This window comes from Anomaloglossus baeobatrachus, chromosome 11, assembly GCF_048569485.1.
Source record: "Anomaloglossus baeobatrachus isolate aAnoBae1 chromosome 11, aAnoBae1.hap1, whole genome shotgun sequence".
Taxonomy (NCBI): Eukaryota; Metazoa; Chordata; class Amphibia; order Anura; family Aromobatidae; genus Anomaloglossus; species Anomaloglossus baeobatrachus.
The window spans coordinates 13,182,047-13,209,352 of NC_134363.1; the positions used below are offsets into that span (position 1 = coordinate 13,182,047).

The following is a 27,306-nucleotide window of genomic DNA, read 5'->3' on the forward strand; positions in this document are numbered from 1 at the left end:
TCCTGCTCTTCCTTTTTTCCTTTAGTCTCCTACTGTTTGTTCCTGTGAGTTTGTGTGTTTGAATTTTGGTTTTCCCCTGTATGTCTTAATCTGGGTTTCCATCACCTTTTTGACTTTTTGTTTCTGCCTTCCTTCGCTTACTTTTCTCTTTAGTCTTTTACTGTTTGTTCTTGTGAGTTTGCAGTGTGTCTGAGTTTTGGTTTTCCCCTGTCTATCTTAATCTGGGTTTCCATCACACTCCTTCCACTTCCTTCCTTGGGGGTAAGAGATTAAATCAGCAATTTATGTCAAATCATTTGCACAAAAAAATCAAGAAGGTGGTTGTTGTTTGTGTGTTATTGCTGTGAGCGGTTCTGGTGTTGACTGTTATCTTTTTGTTGCTGCCTTCCTGCTCTTCCTTTTCTCCTTTAGTCTCTTACTGTTTTTTCCTGTGAGTTTGTGTGTCTGAGTTTTTGTTTTCCCCTGTCTGTCTTAATCTGTGTTTCTATCACACTCCTGCCCCTTCGTTCCCTGGAGGTCGATAACAGATTAGATCTGGTCAGGAGAATAGTAAGGCACGTAACTCCGGCGTCTCCACCATCAGGGATAACCTAAGGTCCCCAAGTGAGGGATAGTATAGGAGCACACGGACCAGTTTAGTAAAAGCTATAGTCGGCATGGGAAGACAACTTCCTCCATTTTAAAAAGGTGGAGAGTGTCTATGATAGGTCTCCTTTAGTTAGCAGACAACAGGAGGAACTGCACAGCACACCAAGCAACACGCGGTAAATCACCAGTTACTGGAACACAACAGCACATGGACCAATTTAACAGAAAGCTATAGTCAGCATGGGAAGACAAATTCCACCATCTTAAAAAGATGTAGAATATCTGTGATAGGTCCACTAAAATAACCAGACGATAGGAGGAACTGCTCAGCACACCAAGCAACATGCGGTAAATCACCAGTTACTGGAACACAACAGCACATGGACCGGTTTAGCAAAAAGTTATACTCAGCATGGGAAGACAAATTCCACCCTCTTAAAAAGGTGGAGAGTATCTGTGATAGGTCTCCTAAAATATCCAGACGATAGGAGGAACTGCACTGCACACCAAGCAACATGCGGTAAATCACCGATTATTAGAACACAACAGCACATGGACCGATTTAGCAAAAAGCTATAGTCGGCATAGGAAGACAAATTCCTCCATCTTAAAAAGGTGGAGAGTATCTGTGATAGGTCTCCTTTAATAACCAGATGACAGGAGGAACTGCTCAGCACACCAAGCAACATGCAGTAAATCCCCAGCTACTGGAACACAAACACAACAGCACATGGACCGGTTTAGTAAAAGCTATAGTCGGCATAGGGAGACAAATTCCTCCATCTTAAAAAGGTGGAAAGTGTTTAAGATAGGTCTCCTTTAGTAGGTAGATGACAGGAGGAGCTGCACAGCACACCAAGCAACAGGTATTAAATCACCGATTACTGGATTACACCAGCACATGGACCGTTTTAACAAAAAGCTATAGTCGGCATGGGAAGACAACTTCCTCCATCTTAAAAAGGTGGAGAGTATCTGTGATAGGTCTCCTTTAATAAGCATATGACAGGAGGAACTGCTCAGCACAGCAAGCAACAGGTAGTAAATCACCGATTACTGGAACACACCAGCACATGGACCGGTTTAGCAAAAAGCTATAGTTGGCATGGGATGACCACTTCCTCCATCTTAAAAAGGTGGAAAATGTCTATGACCAAATACTGTAAGAAATGTTCCCCTTGCTGGAAAAGACCCCCTGTAATATCTCATTTGACCACTAGTGGCGCTGAAAGGGCACAAAGCTCATACTTTAGGGGCCCATTCCTGATCCCACGTCTCGATGGCGACTGTGATTGACTCAAGATCCTTTATTGCAAACAAAGCAATTTCTTCAACACATCTGAAAATAAATTAGTCTGTGAACGATCCCCTGGAGGTGATGGGGTGAGGCCGGGAGGAGCGGCCCCCGAAAGTGCGGATACATCGTATCCATCTCCAATGCAAATCAGCTCCATAAGAATCCGGAATGACTGCTCAGATATTCATCACAGGGAGGAGAGCAGCGAACTCCGGAGACGCCGGGAACGAGATATCCATATAGAGGGGGAGCGCTGCGCTCCTAATAACACGTATCCATTATATCTCTGCTCCAGGAATGATGCGGCCCCCGAGGTGCAACTGCTCAAACAAATAAAGTCATGTCTGATTTCTCCCAGGAGCCATTCATTAGCATTCTCCAACATATTGTATCATAATGGACAGGGGTCCTCCGAAATAATATCTACAGAGCGGGAAGAAAGTGCCTGAAGATGCAGGGGAGGGGTGCGGAGTTATTAGAAAAGTGTACTCTGAATATAATACCATGGCAAGAGTATTAATAAAATAATACTGCCCCCTATGTACAGGAATATAACTACTATAATACTGCCCCCTATGTACAAGAATATAACTGCAATAATACTGCCCCTATGTACAAGAATATAACTACTATAATACTGCCGCCTATGTACAGGAATATAACTACTATAATACTGCCCCCTATGTACAGGAATATAACTACTATAATACTGCCCCTATGTACAAGAATATAACTACTATAATACTGCCCCTATATACAAGAATATAAATACTATAATACTGCCCCCTATGTACAAGAATATATCTACTATAATACTGCCGCCTATGTACAAGAATATAACTACTATAATACTGCCCCTATATACAAGAATATAACTACTATAATACTGCCCCTATGTACAAGAATATAACTGCTATAATACTGCTCCTATGTACAGGAATATAAATACTATAATACTGCTCCTATGTACAAGAATATAACTACAATACTGCCCCTATATACAAGAATATAACTACTATAATACTGCCCCCTATGTACAAGAATATAACTACTATAATACTGCCCCCTATGTACAAGAATATAACTACTATAATACTGCTCCCTATATACAAGATTATAAGTACTATAATACTGCTCCTATGTACAAGAATATAACTACTATAATACTGCTCCTATGTACAAGAATATAACTACTATAATACTGCCCCCTATATACATGAATATAACTTCTATAATACTGCCTCTATATACAAGAACATAACTACTATAATACTGCCCCTATGTACAAGAATATAACTACTATAATACTGCTCCTATGTACAGGAATATAAATACTATAATACTGCTCCTATGTACAAGAATATAACTACTATAATACTGCCCCTATATACAAGATTATAACTACTATAATACTGCTCCTATGTACAAGAATATAACTACTATAATACTGCTCCTATGTACAAGAATATAACTACTATAATACTGCCCCCTATATACATGAATATAACTTCTATAATACTGCCTCTATATACAAGAACATAACTACTATAATACTGCCCCTATGTACAAGAATATAACTACTATAATACTGCCCCCTATATACAAGAATATAACTACTATAATACTGCCTCTATATACAAGAATATAACTACTATAATGCTGTCCCTATATACAAGAATATAACTACTATAATACTGCCCCTATGTACAAGAATATAACTACTATAATACTGCCCCTATGTACAAGAATATAACTACTATAATACTGCCCCTATGTACAAGAATATAACTACTATAATACTGCCCCCTATGTACAAGAATATAACTACTATAATACTGCCCCCTATGTACAAGAATATAACTACTATAATACTGCTCCTATATACAAGAATATAACTACTATAATACTGTCCCTATATACAAGAATATAACTACTATAATACTGCCCCTATGTACAAGAATATAACTACTATAATACTGCTGCTATTTAATGGAACATAACTGCTGTCAGTGTTATATTCTTACTGTTGTGTATACAGCATTTCTCTGTGTACTGTAGGGCAGGCTGATGCTGGTGTTTGCTCTGGTTTCTCCTTTCTTCTTTGTGGCTGATGCACTTGTACATTGTTTGCTATTTTTATGGCTGATGGGGTCAGTGCAGGAGGAAGGATGTGACAGGCAGATGGAAACGCGCCTCTGTATCTGAGGATGAGCGTCTATTACAGAGCGGAGATCACAGAAAGCTGCAGCAACGCTGGAAATAGGATGAGGAGCAGGATAGTCACTAGTTACCAGTACTGAGCACCCGAGCATGGTAGTGCCCACTCATCACTAGCTACCAGTACTGAGCACCCGAGCATGGTAGTGCCTGCTCATCACTAGTTACCAGTACTGAGCACCCGAGCATGGTAGTGCCCGCTCATCACTAGTTACCAGTACTGAGCACCCGAGCATGGTAGTGCCCGCTCATCACTAGTTACGAGTACTGAGCACCCGAGCATGGTAGTGCCCGCTCATCACTAGTTACCAGTACAGAGCACCTGAGCATGGTAGTGCCCACTCATCACTAGTTACCAGTACTGAGATCCCGAGCATGGTAGTGCCCACTCATCACTATTTACCAGTACTGAGAACCCGAGCATGGTAGTGCCCACTCATCAATAGTTACCAGTACTGAGCACCTGAGCATGGTAGTGCCCACTCATCACTAGTTACCAGTACTGAGCACCCGAGCATGGTAGTGCCCACTCATCACTAGTTACCAGTACTGAGCACCTGAGCATGGTAGTGCTCACTAGTTACCAGTACTGAGCCCCCGAGCATGGTAGTGCCCGCTCATCACTAGTTACCAGTACTGAGCACCTGAGCATGGTAGTGCCCACTCATCACTAGTTACCAGTACTGAGCACCCGAGCATGGTAGTGCCCACTCATCACTAGTTACCAGTACTGAGCACCCGAGCATGGTAGTGCCCACTCATCAATAGTTACCAGTACTGAGCACCCGAGCATGGTAGTGCCCGCTCATCACTAGTTACCAGTACTGAGCACCTGAGCATGGTAGTGCCCACTCATCACTAGTTACCAGTACTGAGCACCTGAGCATGGTAGTGCCCACTCATCACTAGTTACCAGTACTGAGCACCCGAGCATGGTAGTGCCCACTCATCACTAGTTACCAGTACTGAGCACCTGAGCATGGTAGTGCCCGCTCATCACTAGTTACCAGTACTGAGCACCTGAGCATGGTAGTGCCCACTCATCATTAGTTACCAGTACTGAGCACCCGAGCATGGTAGTGCCCGCTCATCACTAGTTACCAGTACTGAGCACCCGAGCATGGTAGTGCCCACTCATCACTAGTTACCAGCACTGAGCACCCGAGCATGGTAGTGCCCGCTCATCACTAGTCACCAGTACTGAGCACCCGAGCATGGTAGTGCCTGCTCATCACTAGTCACCAGTACTGAGCACCTGAGCATGGTAGTGCCCGCTCATCACTAGTTACCAGTACTGAGCACCCGAGCATGGTAGTGCCCGCTCATCACTAGTTACCAGTACTGAGCACCCGAGCATGGTAGTGCCCGCTCATCACTAGTTACCAGTACTGAGCACCCGAGCATGGTAGTGCCCGCTCATCACTAGTTACCAGTACAGAGCACCTGAGCATGGTAGTGCCCGCTCATCACTAGTTACCAGTACTGAGCACCCGAGCATGGTAGTACACGCTCATCACTAGTTACCAGTACAGAGCACCTGAGCATGGTAGTGCCCGCTCATCACTAGTTACCAGTACTGAGCACCCGAGCATGGTAGTGCCCGCTCATCACTAGTTACCAGTACTGAGCACCCGAGCATGGTAGTGCCCGCTCATCACTAGTTACCAGTACAGAGCACCTGAGCATGGTAGTGCCCGCTCATCACTAGTTACCAGTACTGAGAACCCGAGCATGGTAGTGCCCACTCATCACTAGTTACCAGTACTGAGCACCTGAGCATGGTAGTGCCCACTCATCACTAGTTACCAGCACTGAGCACCCGAGCATGGTAGTGCCCACTCATCACTAGTTAGCAGTACTGAGCACCTGAGCATGGTAGTGCTCACTAGTTACCAGTACTGAGCCCCCGAGCATGGTAGTGTCCGCTCATCACTAGTTACCAGTACTGAGCACCTGAGCATGGTAGTGCCCACTCATCACTAGTTACCAGTACTGAGCACCCGAGCATGGTAGTGCCCACTCATCACTAGTTACCAGTACTGAGCACCCGAGCATGGTAGTGCCCACTCATCACTAGTTACCAGTACTGAGCACCCGAGCATGGTAGTGCCCACTCATCACTAGTTACCAGTACTGAGCACCCGAGCATGGTAGTGCCCACTCATCACTAGTTACCAGTACTGAGCATGGTAGTGCCCGCTCATCACTAGTTACCAGTACTGAGCACCTGAGCATGGTAGTGCACGCTCATCACTAGTTACCAGTACTGAGCACCTGAGCATGGTAGTGCACGCTCATCACTAGTTACCAGTACAGAGCACCTGAGCATGGTAGTGCCCGCTCATCACTAGTTACCAGTACTGAGAACCCGAGCATGGTAGTGCCCACTCATCACTAGTTACCAGTACTGAGCACCTGAGCATGGTAGTGCCCACTCATCACTAGTTACCAGCACTGAGCACCCGAGCATGGTAGTGCCCACTCATCACTAGTTAGCAGTACTGAGCACCTGAGCATGGTAGTGCTCACTAGTTACCAGTACTGAGCCCCCGAGCATGGTAGTGCCCGCTCATCACTAGTTACCAGTACTGAGCACCTGAGCATGGTAGTGCCCACTCATCACTAGTTACCAGTACTGAGCACCCGAGCATGGTAGTGCCCACTCATCACTAGTTACCAGTACTGAGCACCCGAGCATGGTAGTGCCCACTCATCACTAGTTACCAGTACTGAGCACCCGAGCATGGTAGTGCCCACTCATCACTAGTTACCAGTACTGAGCACCCGAGCATGGTAGTGCCCACTCATCACTAGTTACCAGTACTGAGCATGGTAGTGCCCGCTCATCACTAGTTACCAGTACTGAGCACCTGAGCATGGTAGTGCACGCTCATCACTAGTTACCAGTACTGAGCACCCGAGCATGGTAGTGCCCACTCATCACTAGTTACCAGCACTGAGCACCCGAGCATGGTAGTGCCCGCTCATCACTAGTCACCAGTACTGAGCACCCGAGCATGGTAGTGCCTGCTCATCACTAGTCACCAGTACTGAGAACCCGAGCATGGTAGTGCCCGCTCATCACTAGTTACCAGCACTGAGCACCCGAGCATGGTAGTGCCCACTCATCACTAGTTACCAGCACTGAGCACCCGAGCATGGTAGTGCCCACTCATCACTAGGTACCAGTACTGAGCACCCGAGCATGGTAGTGCCCACTCATCACTAGTTACCAGCACTGAGCACCCGAGCATGGTAGTGCCCGCTCATCACTAGTTACCAGCACTGAGCACCCGAGCATGGTAGTGCCCACTCATCACTAGTTACCAGCACTGAGCACCCGAGCATGGTAGTGCCCACTCATCACTAGTTACCAGCACTGAGCACCCGAGCATGGTAGTGCCCACTCATCACTAGTTACCAGCACTGAGCACCCGAGCATAGTAGTGCCCACTCATCACTAGTTACCAGCACTGAGCACCCGAGCATGGTAGTGCCCGCTCATCACTAGTTACCAGTACAGAGCACCTGAGCATGGTAGTGCCCGCTCATCACTAGTTACCAGTACTGAGCACCTGAGCATGGTAGTGCTCGCTCATCACTAGTTACCAGTACTGAGAACCCGAGCATGGTAGTGCCCGCTCATCACTAGTTACCAGTACTGAGCACCTGAGCATGGTAGTGCCCACTCATCACTAGTTAGCAGTATTGAGCACCTGAGCATGGTAGTGCCCACTCATCACTAGTTACCAGCACTGACCACCCGAGCATGGTAGTGCCCACTCATCACTAGTTAGCAGTACTGAGCACCTGAGCATGGTAGTGCCCACTCATTACTAGTTACCAGTACTGAGCACCTGAGCATGATAGTGCCCGCTCATCACTAGTTACCAGTACTGAGCACCTGAGCATGGTAGTGACCACTCATCACTAGTTAGCAGTACTGAGCACCTGAGCATGGTAGTGCCCACTCTTCACTAGTTACCAGCACTGAGCACCCGAGCATGGTAGTGCCCACTCATCACTAGTTACCAGCACTGAGCACCCGAGCATGGTAGTGCCCGCTCATCACTAGTTACCAGTACTGAGCACCCGAGCATGGCAGTGCCAGCTCTTCACTACTTACCAGTACTGAGCACCTGAGCATGGTAGTGCTCGCTCATCACTAGTTATCAGTACTGAGCCCCCGAGCATGGTAGTGCCCGCTCATCACTAGTTACCAGTACTGAGCACCTGAGCATGGTAGTGCCCACTCATCACTAGTTACCAGTACTGAGCACCCGAGCATGGTAGTGCCCACTCATCACTAGTTACCAGTACTGAGCACCCGAGCATGGTAGTGCCCACTCATCACTAGTTACCAGTACTGAGCACCCGAGCATGGTAGTGCCCACTCATCACTAGTTACCAGTACTGAGCACCCGAGCATGGTAGTGCCCACTCATCACTAGTTACCAGTACTGAGCACCTGAGCATGGTAGTGCCCACTCATCACTAGTTACCAGTACTGAGCACCCGAGCATGGTAGTGCCCACTCATCACTAGTTACCAGTACTGAGCACCTGAGCATGGTAGTGCCCGCTCATCACTAGTTACCAGTACTGAGCACCTGAGCATGGTAGTGCCCGCTCATCACTAGTTACCAGTACTGAGCACCCGAGCATGGTAGTGCACGCTCCTCACTAGTTACCAGTACTGAGCACCCGAGCATGGTAGTGCCCGCTCATCACTAGTTACCAGTGCAGAGCACCTGAGCATGGTAGTGCCCGCTCATCACTAGTTACCAGTACTGAGCACCCGAGCATGGTAGTGCCCACTCATCACTAGTTACCAGCACTGAGCACCCGAGCATGGTAGTGCCCGCTCATCACTAGTCACCAGTACTGAGCACCCGAGCATGGTAGTGCCTGCTCATCACTAGTCACCAGTACTGAGCACCCGAGCATGGTAGTGCCCACTCATCACTAGTTACCAGCACTGAGCACCCGAGCATGGTAGTGCCCACTCATCACTAGTTACCAGCACTGAGCACCCGAGCATGGTAGTGCCCACTCATCACTAGGTACCAGTACTGAGCACCCGAGCATGGTAGTGCCCACTCATCACTAGTTACCAGCACTGAGCACCCGAGCATGGTAGTGCCCGCTCATCACTAGTTACCAGCACTGAGCACCCGAGCATGGTAGTGCCCACTCATCACTAGTTACCAGCACTGAGCACCCGAGCATGGTAGTGCCCACTCATCACTAGTTACCAGCACTGAGCACCCGAGCATGGTAGTGCCCACTCATCACTAGTTACCAGCACTGAGCACCCGAGCATGGTAGTGCCCGCTCATCACTAGTTACCAGTACAGAGCACCTGAGCATGGTAGTGCCCACTCATCACTAGTTACCAGTACTGAGAACCCGAGCATGGTAGTGCCCGCTCATCACTAGTTACCAGTACTGAGCACCTGAGCATGGTAGTGCCCACTCATCACTAGTTAGCAGTACTGAGCACCTGAGCATGGTAGTGCCCACTCATCACTAGTTACCAGCACTGAGCACCCGAGCATGGTAGTGCCCACTCATCACTAGTTAGCAGTACTGAGCACCTGAGCATGGTAGTTCCCACTCATTACTAGTTACCAGTACTGAGCACCTGAGCATGATAGTGCCCGCTCATCACTAGTTACCAGTACTGAGCACCTGAGCATGGTAGTGCCCACTCATCACTAGTTAGCAGTACTGAGCACCTGAGCATGGTAGTGCCCACTCATCACTAGTTACCAGCACTGAGCACCCGAGCATGGTAGTGCCCACTCATCACTAGTTACCAGCACTGAGCACCCGAGCATGGTAGTGCCCGCTCATCACTAGTTACCAGTACTGAGCACCCGAGCATGGCAGTGCCCGCTCATCACTAGTTACCAGTACTGAGCACCTGATCATGGTAGTGCCCACTCATCACTAGTTACCAGTACTGAGCACCTGAGCATGGTAGTGCTCGCTCATCACTAGTTACCAGTACTGAGCCCCCGAGCATGGTAGTGCCCGCTCATCACTAGTTACCAGTACTGAGCACCTGAGCATGGTAGTGCCCTCTCATCACTAGTTACCAGTACTGAGCACCCGAGCATGGTAGTGCCCACTCATCACTAGTTACCAGTACTGAGCACCCGAGCATGGTAGTGCCCACTCATCACTAGTTACCAGTACTGAGCACCCGAGCATGGTAGTGCCCACTCATCACTAGTTACCAGTACTGAGCACCCGAGCATGGTAGTGCCCACTCATCACTAGTTACCAGTACTGAGCACCTGAGCATGGTAGTGCCCGCTCATCACTAGTTACCAGTACTGAGCACCTGAGCATGGTAGTGCCCGCTCATCACTAGTTACCAGTACTGAGCACCCGAGCATGGTAGTGCACGCTCATCACTAGTTACCAGTACTGAGCACCCGAGCATGGTAGTGCCCACTCATCACTAGTTACCAGCACTGAGCACCCGAGCATGGTAGTGCCCGCTCATCACTAGTTACCAGCACTGAGCACCCGAGCATGGTAGTGCCCACTCATCACTAGTTACCAGCACTGAGCACCCGAGCATGGTAGTGCCCACTCTTCACTAGTTACCAGCACTGAGCACCCGAGCATGGTAGGGCCCACTCATCACTAGTTACCAGCACTGAGCACCCGAGCATGGTAGTGCCCGCTCATCACTAGTTACCAGTACAGAGCACCTGAGCATGGTAGTGCCCGCTCATCACTAGTTACCAGTACTGAGAACCCGAGCATGGTAGGGCCCGCTCATCACTAGTTACCAGTACTGAGCACCTGAGCATGGTAGTGCCCACTCATCACTAGTTAGCAGTACTGAGCACCTGAGCATGGTAGTGCCCACTCATCACTAGTTACCAGCACTGAGCACCCGAGCATGGTAGTGCCCACTCATCACTAGTTAGCAGTACTGAGCACCTGAGCATGGCAGTGCCCACTCATTACTAGTTACCAGTACTGAGCACCTGAGCATGATAGTGCCCGCTCATCACTAGTTACCAGTACTGAGCACCTGAGCATGGTAGTGCCCACACATCACTAGTTAGCAGTACTGAGCACCTGAGCATGGTAGTGCCCACTCATCACTAGTTACCAGCACTGAGCACCCGAGCATGGTAGTGCCCACTCATCACTAGTTACCAGCACTGAGCACCCGAGCATGGTAGTGCCCGCTCATCACTAGTTACCAGTACTGAGCACCCGAGCATGGCAGTGCCCGCTCATCACTAGTTACCAGTACTGAGCACCTGAGCATGGTAGTGCCCACTCATCACTAGTTACCAGTACTGAGCACCTGAGCATGGTAGTGCTCGCTCATCACTAGTTACCAGTACTGAGCCCCCGAGCATGGTAGTGCCCGCTCATCACTAGTTACCAGTACTGAGCACCTGAGCATGGTAGTGCCCACTCATCACTAGTTACCAGTACTGAGCACCCGAGCATGGTAGTGCCCACTCATCACTAGTTACCAGTACTGAGAACCCGTGCATGGTAGTGCCCACTCATCACTAGTTACCAGTACTGAGCACCCGAGCATGGTAGTGCCCACTCATCACTAGTTACCAGTACTGAGCACCCGAGCATGGTAGTGCCCACTCATCACTAGTTACCAGTACTGAGCACCCGAGCATGGTAGTGCCCACTCATCACTAGTTACCAGTACTGAGCACCCGAGCATGGTAGTGCCCACTCATCACTAGTTACCAGTACTGAGCACCCGAGCATGGTAGTGCCCACTCATCACTAGTTACCAGTACTGAGCACCTGAGCATTGTAGTGCCCGCTCATCACTAGTTACCAGTACTGAGCACCTGAGCATGGTAGTGCCCGCTCATCACTAGTTACCAGTACTGAGCACCCGAGCATGGTAGTGCACGCTCATCACTAGTTACCAGTACTGAGCACCCGAGCATGGTAGTGCCCACTCATCACTAGTTACCAGCACTGAGCACCCGAGCATGGTAGTGCCCACTCATCACTAGTTACCAGTACTGAGCACCCGAGCATGGCAGTGCCCGCTCATCACTAGTTACCAGTACTGAGCACCTGAGCATGGTAGTGCCCACTCATCACTAGTTACCAGTACTGAGCACCCGAGCATGGTAGTGCCCACTCATCACTAGTTACCAGTACAGAGCACCCGAGCATGGTAGTGCCCGCTCATCACTAGTTACCAGCACTGAGCACCCGAGCATGGTAGTGCCCGCTCATCACTAGTTACCAGTACTGAGCACCCGAGCATGGCAGTGCCCACTCATCACTAGTTACCAGTACTGAGCACCTGAGCATGGTAGTGCCCGCTCATCACTAGTTACCAGTACTGAGCACCCGAGCATGGTAGTGCCCGCTCATCACTAGTTACCAGTACTGAGCACCCGAGCATGGTAGTGCCCGCTCATCACTAGTTACCAGTACAGAGCACCCGAGCATGGTAGTGCCCGCTCATCACTAGTTACCAGTACTGAGCACCTGAGCATGGTAGTGCCCGCTCATCACTAGTTACCAGTACTGAGCACCCGAGCATGGTAGTGCCCGCTCATCACTAGTTACCAGTACTGAGCACCCGAGCATGGTAGTGCCCGCTCATCACTAGTTACCAGTACTGAGCACCCGAGCATGGTAGTGCACGCTCATCACTAGTTACCAGTACTGAGCACCCGAGCATGGTAGTGCCCACTCATCACTAGTTACCAGCACTGAGCACCCGAGCATGGTAGTGCCCGCTCATCACTAGTTACCAGCACTGAGCACCCGAGCATGGTAGTGCCCGCTCATCACTAGTTACCAGCACTGAGCACCCGAGCATGGTAGTGCCCACTCTTCACTAGTTACCAGCACTGAGCACCCGAGCATGGTAGGGCCCACTCATCACTAGTTACCAGCACTGAGCACCCGAGCATGGTAGTGCCCGCTCATCACTAGTTACCAGTACAGAGCACCTGAGCATGGTAGTGCCCGCTCATCACTAGTTACCAGTACTGAGAACCCGAGCATGGTAGTGCCCGCTCATCACTAGTTACCAGTACTGAGCACCTGAGCATGGTAGTGCCCACTCATCACTAGTTAGCAGTACTGAGCACCTGAGCATGGTAGTGCCCACTCATCACTAGTTACCAGCACTGAGCACCCGAGCATGGTAGTGCCCACTCATCACTAGTTAGCAGTACTGAGCACCTGAGCATGGCAGTGCCCACTCATTACTAGTTACCAGTACTGAGCACCTGAGCATGATAGTGCCCGCTCATCACTAGTTACCAGTACTGAGCACCTGAGCATGGTAGTGCCCACTCATCACTAGTTAGCAGTACTGAGCACCTGAGCATGGTAGTGCCCACTCATCACTAGTTACCAGCACTGAGCACCCGAGCATGGTAGTGCCCACTCATCACTAGTTACCAGCACTGAGCACCCGAGCATGGTAGTGCCCGCTCATCACTAGTTACCAGTACTGAGCACCCGAGCATGGCAGTGCCCGCTCATCACTAGTTACCAGTACTGAGCACCTGAGCATGGTAGTGCCCACTCATCACTAGTTACCAGTACTGAGCACCTGAGCATGGTAGTGCTCGCTCATCACTAGTTACCAGTACTGAGCCCCCGAGCATGGTAGTGCCCGCTCATCACTAGTTACCAGTACTGAGCACCTGAGCATGGTAGTGCCCACTCATCACTAGTTACCAGTACTGAGCACCTGAGCATGGTAGTGCCCGCTCATCACTAGTTACCAGTACTGAGCACCCGAGCATGGTAGTGCCCGCTCATCACTAGTTACCAGTACTGAGCACCCGAGCATGGTAGTGCCCGCTCATCACTAGTTACCAGTACAGAGCACCCGAGCATGGTAGTGCCCGCTCATCACTAGTTACCAGTACTGAGCACCTGAGCATGGTAGTGCCCGCTCATCACTAGTTACCAGTACTGAGCACCCGAGCATGGTAGTGCCCGCTCATCACTAGTTACCAGTACTGAGCACCCGAGCATGGTAGTGCCCGCTCATCACTAGTTACCAGTACTGAGCACCCGAGCATGGTTGTGCCCGCTCATCACTAGTTACCAGTACAGAGCACCTGAGCATGGTAGTGCCCGCTCATCACTAGTTACCAGTACTGAGAACCCGAGCATGGTAGTGCCCGCTCATCACTAGTTACCAGTACTGAGAACCCGAGCATGGTAGTGCCCACTCATCACTAGTTACCAGTACTGAGCACCTGAGCATGGTAGTGCCCACTCATCACTAGTTACCAGCACTGAGCACCCGAGCATGGTAGTGCCCACTCATCACTAGTTACCAGCACTGAGCACCCGAGCATGATAGTGCCCACTCATCACTAGTTACCAGTACTGAGCACCCGAGCATGGTAGTGCCCGCTCATCACTAGTTACCAGTACTGAGCACCCGAGCATGGTAGTGCCCGCTCATCACTAGTTACCAGCACTGAGCACCCGAGCATGGTAGTGCCCGCTCATCACTAGTTACTAGTACAGAGCACCCGAGCATGGTAGTGCTCGCTCATCACTAGTTACCAGTACTGAGCACCTGAGCATGGTAGTGCCCACTCATCACTAGTTACCAGTACTGAGCACCTGAGCATGGTAGTGCCCGCTCATCACTAGTTACCAGTACTGAGCACCTGAGCATGGTAGTGCCCACTCATCACTAGTTACCAGTACTGAGCACCCGAGCATGGTAGTGCCCGCTCATCACTAGTCACCAGTACTGAGCACCCGAGCATGGTAGTGCCCGCTCATCACTAGTTACCAGTACTGAGCACCCGAGCACTCATCACTATTAAAAATCCATCCAGACCAAATATTTCTTATAGGTGATACTTTGTTACTATTGTATGCAGTCTGCACAATCCTCTGTGAGCTAAATATCCTGTCTGATACATTGTAATAAACTAAATTTGGAACAGTAAATATATCTCGCAGAGCCTTCTCCAGACTGGTAATAACTGTTGGAAAGTTCTCGGGTTTGGGGTTTTTATTCTCTGGATGAAGCCAAAAGTGTAGATTCTAAAGGAAGAAGTTAAAAAAATGGATCTGTTTATTAAACAAGAGATTGTTTTCATAACATTGGAGCGGATCTTTGTAAGGATGTGACTATCGGACCTGAGGCTGTATCTAGATGTGGGGGGGGGGATCGCCCCTGTCTTTTGGATAAGTCATTTGTAAAGTTTTCTGCTCTTTCAATGGAGAGATCGCAGAGGAGACGACTCTGAAATTGATTTCGGCTTCTCGTCTTGTAAACACGCACATATCAGTTTTATCCTCCTTCTCCCGGTGTCGTTTTATTATCCTGTAAGTATTGGAAATATCACGGCTCAGGGAGAAGCTTCTGAGTTTCTTTCATTTGCAGCAGCAGAGAAACCTGGAAGGGGGGAAGGGAGTCGGAAGCTCAGGGATCATTGAATCCTGGAAGAAGACACGTTCTTGGCCAAATCAATGTGGACAACTACAAGGCGACCTGCAAGAAGGGGGCTGAACTTGGGCCATAATGGGGGGGACTTGTGTCCCAAAATTCAATGGACGGGGTGTCACTCATCTTAAAGTATGTAGGTGTCATTAGTGTGTTACACCCTACTGAGACCTCGGGGGGGGGGGGGGGGGGGATCTGGGATCATAAAGTCTCAGCGTTTGGTTGATCACAGATCCATTTTAAGATCCACTTATCCAGAAAAGAAGATTTCATTCCATTTGGTGCTGAAGAGGTTAAGGTTTTTTTTCAGCTTCAGCCACACCCTTCCGCTATATAAACTCACTCCTATGCCGGCTATAGCTCATTCTATGCTGTTCACATTGAAGGAGCTTATCTCTGGAGGAGCTGAGGAGTTGTTTCTGTTGCAGCTGAGAAGTTTGCTGCTATAGTAGCTGTGGAGCACTATTTGTTGTGTCTTTTCCCTGTTTGTCTTATTTACCTGGTGTTGTTTTATTGTAGTGGTGAGACACTGCTCAAGGGGGAGTTCAGGGTCAGCAAAGGTTTAGGCACGTGTCGGCGCACAGGGGAAAGACCTTTCTAGGGACGTTAGGAAGTGCAGGGATCAGCCTCAGGTAGGTGAGCACTACCATACTCGGATGATCGGTACACGATAAGAGCAGTTGGTGCTTGGATGGGCGCGACGGAAGTCAATGGGGGTCTTCAGCATTTTTTGGGAATATGTTTGAGTGCTTGACTTCCATTATACTCAGTGCTCGAGTCTCACCCATCCGAGCTACCAATACTCTTATTGAGTACCGATTACCGGAGTATGGTAGTGCTCACTCACCTGAGGCTGATCTCTGGACGTCCTAATGTCAATGGACGGATCTTTCTCCCATGCGCCATCACATGCCTAAGCCCTTGCTGGCCCTGAACTCACCCTGACTAGTGTGAAGCACTTGAGCATTTTTCGGAAACATGCGTAAGTGCTTGACTTCCATTATTCTTAGGTACTCGAGTTTCCACCCATCCGAGCATCTATCTGAATGGTAGTGCTCGCTTATCACTAATGGGCAGTGAATGGTGTTGGTTTAGCAATTGATATGATATATTTTTGGGGGGCTGGACAATCCCTTTAAGTAATATCCGATCAGCACACATATAGGGCATATTAGGAGGGCAATTATAGGCCCTTCCCTTTACAAGTAGAAACAGTAGTACAGCCAGATATTATCACTATCCACCATATTTTAGACTTCCAACTGTTGTGAATACATTTGGACTAGGTTCCAGTTTGGGGCTCCCTCTTGTGGTCAGTGCTGGTAGTCAAGTTGGCTTGCTGAATAGAAACCAGACAGCTGAAGATGATTGGCAATCAGGTTGTTCTGACTGGGCCTATATAACTGAGTAGTGTTCTCGTGTTCCTGGCCGGTGCTCAATGTTGTTTCCTGTGAGCTAAGGACATTCTGAAGCCAGCCCTTCCTTCTGTGTCTACTAGAACTCCTTTCAGATAAGTTTGGTCTTTGCACCTCTGCTGGTGGTTTCCACCTTCTTGTTGTTTTTCTGTTTAGGTACTAAGGCTTATTTCCTATTTTGCCTGTGTGGCGTTCTGGGTGGAGTTGGATCATTCCCTGCTGGGAACCTTGTCTGTGTACCTTGCTCCATATTCTGCTATGTATTTTGTTTTGTCATGCTTGGTACTAATTTCAGTCCCTCCACTATATTAGTGTTTTGTTTGGATCCCAGTAACACCAGAGTACTGATATAGTGGGGGAGAGTCCGTGTGGGCTCAGTATTTTTCCATATCAGGTGTGTTGGTTCTTTTTCTAGGGTATTGCACAGCTGCAGTGCTCTTTTCTGTCCATTCATATTTAAATAGCTTGGGCCTCATCTTTGCTGAATCTGTTTTCTACCTGTGTATTGTGTTTATATGTGGGGGGCTATCTATATCGTTGGCGACGGCTCCGAGACAGATTAGCCTTTCCTGAATTTCTCTCTGTAGGAATTATTAGTTCTCCGGCTGTGTCGAGGCGACCAGGTCCATCGTAGGCACGTCCCACGGCTACTTCTAGTTGTGTGTTAGTGTTAGGTCTGCAGTCCGCTGAGATTCCAATCACTCTGGTAACATTCTGGGTTTCCTAGTTTTTTGTCCTTTTTCTGATCCTCCTCGGTCACTGAATCATAACATCCAACCCTATATATATATATATATATATATATATATATATATATATATATAAAATGGTATTACTTTTCCTTCTCCATATTCTCCTGCAATGTAGTTTGTTTTGTCATGCTTGGTACTAATTTCAGTTCCTCCACTATATTAGTGTTTTGCTTGGATCCCAGTAACACCAGAGTACTGATATAGTGGGGGAGAGTCCGTGTGGGCTCAGTATTTTTCCATATCAAGCGTGTTGGTTCTTTTTCTAGGGTATTGCACTTTTCTGTCCTTTCCAATTTAGATAGCTTGGGCCTCATCTTTGCTGAATCTGTTTTCTACCTGTGTATTGTGTTTATATGTGGGGGGCTATCTATATCTTTGGCGACGGCTCCGAGGCAGATTAGCCTTTCCTGTATTTCTCTCTGTAGGAATTATTAGTTCTCCGGCTTTGTCGAGGCGACAAGGTCCATCGTAGGCACGACCGACGGCTACTTCTAGTTGTGTGTTAGTGTTAGGTCTGCAGTTCGCTGAGATTCCAACCACTCTGGTAACATTCTGGGTTTCCTAGTTTTTTTTTTTGTCCTTCTTTTCTGATCCTCCTCGGTCACTGAATCATAACATCCAACCCTATATATATATATATATATATATATATATATAGTGGTATTACTTTTCCTTCTATGCTCTGAACAGTCAGGTTCTTCTCTCTGTGATTTTTGCCCTCATTATGTTGTAGTTTCTAGTGTCCAAAAGCCGAATTTTCGGCTCCTCTACCCCTCTCATTACACCCAATGTCACAAAAAAAACAGGAAAGAATCTGCAGCTGCATCCCCCTCCTCCCCTCCTCCCAGACTTGCAGGGACAGGATGAGGTGAAGAGGATGTTACTGTCTCCCGATGACTTGTTACAATGTTTCGCTGCTATTTTCTAGCCACAAGGTTACACTTGTCTTCCCAGGTGAGATGTGCCCGGCTGCAGATTCCGCACGAGACGTTTCTAGGACACGTTTTCTCCTTAGATAATGGGATTCGCTCGCGGTGATGAGTGGCATTGCGGGATTCTGCCTGTCCTAGCGTCACACCTGTGTAATTAGCCGTCCCTCCGCCGGTGGCCATCTCTATAATTATATCTTTTGTAAAACTTTTCACTTACTGACGGAATTTAGACTTTTGCATTAAAGGAAGTTTTTATATAAATTCGTACAGAGTGCGGAGGGCGACCTTAACCCCTCGGTGCCCGACATCCCTGACAATATAATAAAGGACAGGACCAATGACGGCAGCCGTCAGCACCCTGGGCCTCCCGCAGCCGCTGCGTGCCAGATGCCTGCGCAGGGGAACCGCTGGGGAACATTTACAAGACTTCATGCTCCATAACACCCATATGTTGCTCCTTTCAGTAAATGGGGCATTAGCAGAACTCCATTGTTTCACATTTTCAGATTCTGATTTCTACTCCAGTCACTTCCGAAGCTGCACCGCTGCGTGCAGTGGCATAACTAGAGTCTATGGGTCCCAGTACAAATTTGGACCTGAGCCCCCCCCATCACCGCATGTTGGTCAGATGTATGTATACATTTAGCATTCTAAATCCTATAAAGGCATGAGTTGTCCTCCCTCCATTATGTAGTAATGTCCCCCATCCTATTCTAATGTACCCCTTCCTGGGCTGCTTCCTGGCAAATATGTTCCCCATCCTAGTATATTTGCCCCCCATCCTGGTATGTCCCCATCCTAGTAGATATGTTCCCCATCCTGGTATATATGTCCCCATCCTGGTATGTCCCCATCCCAGTATGTCCCCCATCCTAGCTGATATGTTCCCCATCCTGGTATATATGTCCCCCATCCTAGTATGTCCCCTTCCTAGTAAACCTGTCCCCCATTCTATTATATGTTCCCCATCCTGGTATATATGTGCCCCATCCTGGTATGTCCCCATCCTAGTAAATATGTCCCCTATCGTATTATATGTTCCTCATCCTGGTATATATGTCCCCATCCTAGTAAATATGTCCCCTTTCCTATTATATGTTCCCCATTCTGTTATATATGTCCCCCATCTTGGTATGTCCCCATCCTAGTAAATATGTCCCCTTTCCTATTATATGTTCCCCATCCTGGTATATATGTCCCCATCCTAGTAAATATGTCCCCTTTCTTATTATTGTTCCCCATCCTGGTATATATGTCCCCATCCTGGTATGTCCCCATCCCAGTATGTCCCCCATCCTAGCTGATATGTTCCCCATCCTGGTATATATGTCCCCCATCCTGGTATGTCCCCATCCTAGTAAATATGTCCCCTATCGTATTATATGTTCCCCGTTCTGGTATATATGTCCCCATCCTAGTAAATATGTCCCCTTTCCTATTATATGTTCCCCATTCTGTTATATATGTCCCCCATCTTGGTATGTCCCCATCCTAGTAAATATGTCCCCTTTTCTGTTATATGTTCCCCATCCTTGTATATATGTCCTCATCATGGTATGTCCCCCATCTTAGTAAATATGTCCCCATCCTGGTATATATGTCCCCCATCCTGGTATGTCCCCATCCTAGTAACTATGTCCCCCATCCTAGTAACTATGTCCCCCATCCTGGTATATATGTCCCCGATCCTGTCTCTGTCCTGGCATATATGTTTCTCTCCTGGGTTCCTTCTGATATATACTGTCCCCCTCCTGGTATATATATATTCCTCTCCTAGGCCTCTTCTGGTATATACTATCCCTTCCTAGTATATATGTTTTTTTCCTGGGCCCTTCCTGATATATACTGTGCCCTGCCTGGTATATATGTTCCTCTTTTGGGCCCCTGCTGGTGTATACTGTCCTTCTTCTGGTATATACCGTACTCAGCACCTCCTCTGCTCCTACGTTGCATGGCATCCTCCTCTACTTTCATCAGTGTGCGTTCTATTGCAACGCTTGACATCATTGTTATGCGCCGCCTCAGTTCAGTCACGGGGATGGCTTCTGTTTGGCCGACAGTATGTATTGCAATGCAGGGACTCAACAGCTCTCTGTGCTGCAATGCATTTCAGCTGAATATGCGTCCTCGGATGCACATCCAGCTGAAGCAGGGGCCCCCTGCACCCCCGGGCCCGGTCGCGGTTGCGATCCATGTGACCGCGATTGTTCCGTCCCTGGCTGCTTGTAATATTTCACCTTAAAAGTAGTGTACGATATGTTATACAAACACCAGGGGGCAGTAGTGAAATGATAGATTGTGCAGCTTGAAAGGAACTCTGCAGAATTATGATTGCAGCTCTGGATGTGATTGGAGCAGAAAACAAAAAAATTCTGTATCAACATAGTTTTTTTTCAGCATTTACATTATATTTATACCATAAAATGATGACAAAGCAGCCTGAGCTATGCAGCGACACCCGGATTTCAATCCCACTATTCGGCTTATGTTACATATTGTTGTAAATGGTCATTAGTGACCTGTCTGCAGAGGAGAGCCGACAAGTGTTTACCCTGGAGATGGGTACGGGCGCGCTCTGGGGCAGCCTGCAAATATACAGTAATAGGCTGTTACTGCCAGGGATGTAACCGGTGATGTCCTATAACACAATGGTGGCCTCTAATGCAGGTATTGATTATATAGATCTGACTCTGTAATACAGATACTGATCGCAGCGTCTCCAGTAATCTGCAGCTGTGGAGTGGATGTGATTAGGGCCGGGTTCACACTGGGAGATCATGGGGCCATGGTTAATCACAGCATTGTCCATGGGCAAAAGGTGCGTAATGAGCGGGCACTACCATGCTCGGGTGCCAAACTTTTGTGACCATCTGCCTTTTTTTTCCTCCATTCCTCCCATGCCACTTCTTAATAAAATCCTACCGCGCATACAAAATGCCATACATAGTGTCATATAGGGAGAGCATAGCAATAACCGAGAGAGAAAAAAAGGCAAATTGGACATAATTTCACACAAAACTGCAAAAATGGGCCAACCTTTTCAAAATTGTAAACAACTTTGTTTCCAGCATGTGACGCTCATTTAAACTCACCCGTGGCAAGTAACAGGTGTGGGCAATATGGAAATCACACCCGAAACCAGATAAAAAAAGGGAGAAGTTGACTCAATTTTTGCATTGTGTGTCTGTGTGTACCACACTAAGCATGGAGAACTGAAAAAGAAGAGAACGGTCTGATTACTTGAAAACAAAAATTGTTGAAAAATATCAACAATTTGAAGGTTACAAGTCCATCTTAAGAGATCTTGATGTTCCTTTGTCCTCGGGGTTACAAGTCCATCTCCAGAGATCTTGATGTTCCTTTGTCCTCAAGGTTACAAGTCCATCTCCAGAGATCTTGATGGTCCTTTGTCCTCGGGGTTACAAGTCCGTCTCCAGAGATCTTGATGTTCCTTTGTCCTCAAGGTTACAAGTCCATCACCAGAGATCTTGATGTTCCTTTGTCCTCAATGTTACAAGTCCATCTCAAGAGATCTTGATGTTCCTTTGTCCACAATGTGGAACATAATCAGGAAGTTTGCAACCCATGGCGCTGTATCTAATCTCCCTGGATGTGGACAGCAGAGAAAAACTGGTGAAAGGTTGTAACTCAAAGTCAAAGTGTCTACTCAAAGTCGAAAGAAATTCAAGCCATCCTGCAGCTCAGGGGGCATCAGTGTCAGCGCAGACTATCCGTCCACATCTGAATGAAATGAAATGCTATGGAGGAGACCTAGGAGGAAACAACTGCTGATACAGAGACAGCAAAAATGTTATGGAGGAGACCAAGGAGGACCCCACTGCTGACACAGACAGAAAAATACTATGGAGGAGACCCAGGAGGACCCCAATGCTGACACAGAGACAACAAAATGCTATGAAGGAGACCCAGGAGGACCTCACTGCTGACAAAGATACAGAAAAATGCTATAGAGGAGAGCCAGGAGGACCCCACTGCTGACACAGAGACAGAAAAAAAATCTATGTAGGAGACCCAGGAGGACCCCACTGCTGACATAGAGACAGAAAATGCTATGGAGGAGACCCAGGAGGACCCCACTGCTGACACAGAGACAGAAAAGCTATGAAGGAGACCCAGGAGGACCCCACTGCTGACACAGAGACAGAAAAATACTATGGAGGAGACCCAGGAGGACCCCAATGCTGACACAGAGACAACAAAATGCTATGAAGGAGACCCAGGAGGACCTCACTGCTGACACAGATACAGAAAAATGCTATAGAGGAGAGCCAGGAGGACCCCACTGCTGACACAGAGACAGAAAAAAATCTATGGAGGAGACCCAGGAGGACCCCACTGCTGACATAGAGACAGAAAAATGCTATGGAGGAGACCCAGGAGGACCGTACTTCTGACACAGAGACAGAAAAAATGCTATGGAGGAGATCCAGGAGGACCCCACTGCTGACACAGACATAAAAATGCTATGGAGGAGACCCAGGAGGACCCCACTGCTGACACAAACATAGACATGCTATGGAGGAGACCCAGGAGAACCCCACTGCTGACACACAGACAGAAAAATGCTATGGAGAAGACCCAGGAGGACTCTACTGCTGACACAGAGACAGAAAAATGCTATGGAGGAGACCCAGGAGGACCCCACTGCTGACAAAGAGACAGAAAAATGCTATGGAGGAGACCCAGGAGGACCTCACTGCTGACACAGACAGAAAAAAGCCAAAATGTTTGTCACTAACCAAAATCCTTCTGGGAAAGCGTCTTGTTGACAGAAGAGACCAAGTTAGAGCTTTTTGGTAAAGCGCATCATTCTACTACTTACCGAAAACAGAACGAAGCCTACAAAGTAAAGATCACAGCACCTACAGTCACATATGGTGGAGGTCAGAGATGTTTTGGTTGTTTTGCTACCTTTAGCACTGGGGGTCTTGACATCATGAAATCTGAAGATTAACAAAGGATGTTGGGTGGCAATGTAGAGCCCAGTGTCAGATATCTGGGTATAGTCCTAGGTCAGGGGTCTTCCAGAAGACTAATGACCTCAAACACTTCAAGAAGCCCCAGAAATGGTTGGAAACAAAGCAATGGAGACATCTGAAGGGGCCACGATGAGTCTGGATCTAAACCCCATTGATACCTGTGGACAGATTATAAAATTGCAGCCATCCTTAGAGTCCAAAATGTCTTATTTCCTCCCTCGGCACATTTGGCCACTTACAAGTTCCGGATTGTCGGAAGGACCGGATTCTAGATTAAACATCTACTCTGAAGCCGTAATAACCCGTGTATCCTCACTGCAATATCCAGAAGCTCCAGGACCCCATTATCTCTGATCTTGGCTGTAATTGCACAGTTGAGATTAGTGGTAGAGGTTGTGACCCCCATCACTGCTCTCAGCCGGGAGCGTCCACCCTGATGCCCCCTTTCATGAGGATCTGCAGGTGGTGATCAGTCTTCTAGAAGCAAGGTTGACCCTTCTCCATGAGCGCCCCCCACTCCTCGTCCACTCCACGGTAAAATGTAAAGGGTTAATATGAACATTAAGGATTTTTTCTATTCATTTCCTTGGAGTTGTCTCCATTCTGTGCCGGAATCCCCTCTCCTAAAGCCAAGAGCTTGCGGATTTGGAGGTGCTCCACAGCATTGGAAGGGGCCCCGGCTTAATCCTTGCTGAGGACCCCCTGACGTCTCCGTCCCCCAGAGACTGAGCAGTGCTGGAGCGATACTTCGTTACATTGTGCAGCCATAAAACGTGGCATAAATCATAAAACTCCAATTACATTTATGATCCCATTTCCATGCGGCCCCGGAGTGTTCATCATCAGCCGCTCAACCTTGAGGTTCCTTATACGTTGCAGCAGAAAGACAGTGCTGCATAATCTATAGCATCGCTATACGCCGTAACCCTGTAAAGCCCGGGTCCTATTGATTGTATATGACATTGTCCATTAGATATTGTACAGATCTTTATCTGCAGCCTCCTCCCGCTCTGTAGGACATTCATCCATTAGTTACACAGATCAGATACTTGATTTGAAAGATAATCAATCAATATGCTCCTCTCCTGTGCACCTCAATCATGGTCCTTCCATAGACTTCTCCTGTGCCACCTCAATCATGGTCATTCCATAGACCTATGCCCTGTGCCACCTCTATCATGGTCCTTCCATAGCCTTATCTCCTGTGCCACCTCTCTCATGGTCCTTCCATAGCCTTATCTCCTGTGCCACCTCTCTCATTGTCCTTCCATAGACTTCTCCTGTGCCACCTCTATCATGATCCTTCCATAGACTTATCCTGTGCCACCTCTATCATGCTCCTTCCATAGACATCTCCTGTGCCACCTCTATCATGGTCCTTCCATAGCCTTATCTCCTGTGCCACCTCTCTCATTTTCCTTCCATAGACATCTCCTGTGCCACCTCTATCATGATCCTTCCATAGACATCTCCTGTGCCACCTCTATCATGGTCCTTCCATAGCCTTATCTCCTGTGCCACCTCTATCATGATCCTTCCATAGACATCTCCTGTGTCACCTCTATCATGATCCTTCCATAGACATCTCCTGTGCCACCTCTATCATGGTCCTTCCATAGACTTCTCCTGTGCACCTCTATCATGGTCCTTCCATAGACATCTCCTGTGCCACCTCTATCATGGTTCTTCCATAGACTTCTCCTGTGCCACCTTTATCATGGTTTTTCCATAGACGTATCTCCCATGCCACCGTTATCATGATCCGTCCATAGACTTATCTCCTGTGCCACCTCTACCATGGTCCTTCCATAGACTTCTCCTGTGCCACCTCTATCATAGTAGACTCATCTCCCATGCCACCTCTATCATGGTCTTTCCATAGACATCTCCTGTGCCACCTCTATCATGGTCCTTCTATAGACATCTCCTGTGCCACCTCTATCATAGTCCTTCTATAGACATCTCCTGTGCCACCTCTATCATGGTCCTTCTATAGACATCTCCTGTGCCACCTCTATCATGGTAGACTTATCTCCTCTGCCACCTCTATGATGGTCCTTCCATAGACTTCTCCTCTGCCACCTCTATCATGGACCTTCCATTGACTTCTCCTGTGCCACCTCTATCATGGTCCTTCCATAGACATCTCCTGTGCCACCTCTATGATGGTCCTTCCATAGACTTCTCCTGTGCCACCTCTATCATGGTCCTTCCATAGACATCTCCTGTGCCACCTCTATCATGGTAGACTTATCTCCCGTGCCACCTCTATCATGGTCCTTATATAGACATCTCCTGTGCCACCTCTATCATGGTCCTTCTATAGACATCTCCTGTGCCACCTCTATCATGGTAGACTTATCTCCCGTGCCACCTCTATCATGGTCCTTATATAGACATCTCCTGTGCCACCTCTATCATGGTAGACTTATCTCCCGTGCCACCTCTATCATGGTCCTTCCATAGACATCTCCTGTGCCACCTCTATCATGGTCCTTCCATTGACTTCTCCTGTGCCACCTCTATCATGGTCCTTCCATAGACATCTCCTGTGCCACCTGTATCATGGTCCTTCCATTGACATCTCCTGTGCCACCTCTATCATGGTCCTTCCATAGACTTCTCCTGTGCCACCTCTATCATGGTCCTTCTATAGACATCTCCTGTGCCACCTCTATCATGATCTTGTTTCTCTTTTAATGCTGTCCTCCTATTCCACCCCCCACCCCTCTATCTGTGCCATCACCCCATAGTCTTCCGATGAGTGGTCCCCCCTCGCTTCCCTCTTCTCTCCTCCTCACACTTCCCGCTACATTTTAGCATTGTCCCTTTGTTAGTGTAGCCATTGATTGTATAACACACAGGTGATAGCACATTGTGTCGTTACATAGGACTGCCGCTAACCCTTCTCCCCTCTTCATTAGATCACAATAGACGCCATAATGCACAAAGGACGCACATGCAAAGAGTTAAGTGTCAGGTTGGGCTCTGCTACATCAGTCACACTCCGGCTCCCCTGGCTCACACAGCAGCTAGCCATTGACCAGCTCACTGCTCGCTCCTCTTCTCCTGCATGTGCCATACCTACCTCCCACCGCTGTCCCATTTTCCTGTGATCTCCTCTGCTCAGGTCTCTGCTGGGATCTCTGCCCCTCCTCTGGCATCTCTTAAGCCCCCCTCTGTATGATGCCTGCTCATTTCATCCTCGTCTGGCCAGCTCCCCGCACTGAGCAGCATCTCCTCCTCCTCCCAGACACTTTGGCTTCCCCAGAGTTGGATTGCAGGGAGCTGTCCTCCTCCTCAGCACCATGCGGCTCCTCCAGACCTGCCTGTGCCACCTGAAGAAATAGCCCCTCAGGTAAGAAGACGCCTGGTGCCAGCTCCACCACCTCCACATTAACCCCCTCACTGCTGCAGAAAGCAGCAACTTCCATCTCCTCCACAAAGAAACCTTCCACCTCCATTCACCCTCTGTTTGGTAGAGTAACTTGTATTCTGTGGTCTCCATCTGTCATTGCTGTTTATGGATCTTAGGTAGTGTAATGTTGCAAACCAAGATAGTTAACCCCTTTATTGTTGCAAATTCCACCCTTCCCACAAAGCAGCCTTCCACCTCCACTCACTATCTCTCTGGTAGAGTAATTT

The 27,306-nt window shown here is 48.1% G+C and overlaps 1 protein-coding gene and 1 long non-coding RNA gene across 2 annotated transcripts in view; one reads left to right on the forward strand and one right to left on the reverse strand.

Moving 5' to 3' along the window:
* Window positions 1-26,946, reverse strand: part of LOC142256496 (uncharacterized) — a 114,795-nt gene extending 87,849 nt beyond the window's left edge. Inside the window, exon 1 of the long non-coding RNA XR_012727530.1 lies at window positions 26,750-26,946. This is a non-coding gene — a long non-coding RNA (uncharacterized LOC142256496). The remainder of the gene's footprint in view (window positions 1-26,749) is intronic.
* The window catches only part of LOC142256494 (G protein-activated inward rectifier potassium channel 4-like), a 94,534-nt gene continuing 93,869 nt past the window's right edge, over window positions 26,642-27,306 (forward strand). The window contains exon 1 of the mRNA XM_075328212.1: window positions 26,642-27,019. The gene's annotated coding sequence lies outside the window, so the exon portion shown is untranslated. The remainder of the gene's footprint in view (window positions 27,020-27,306) is intronic.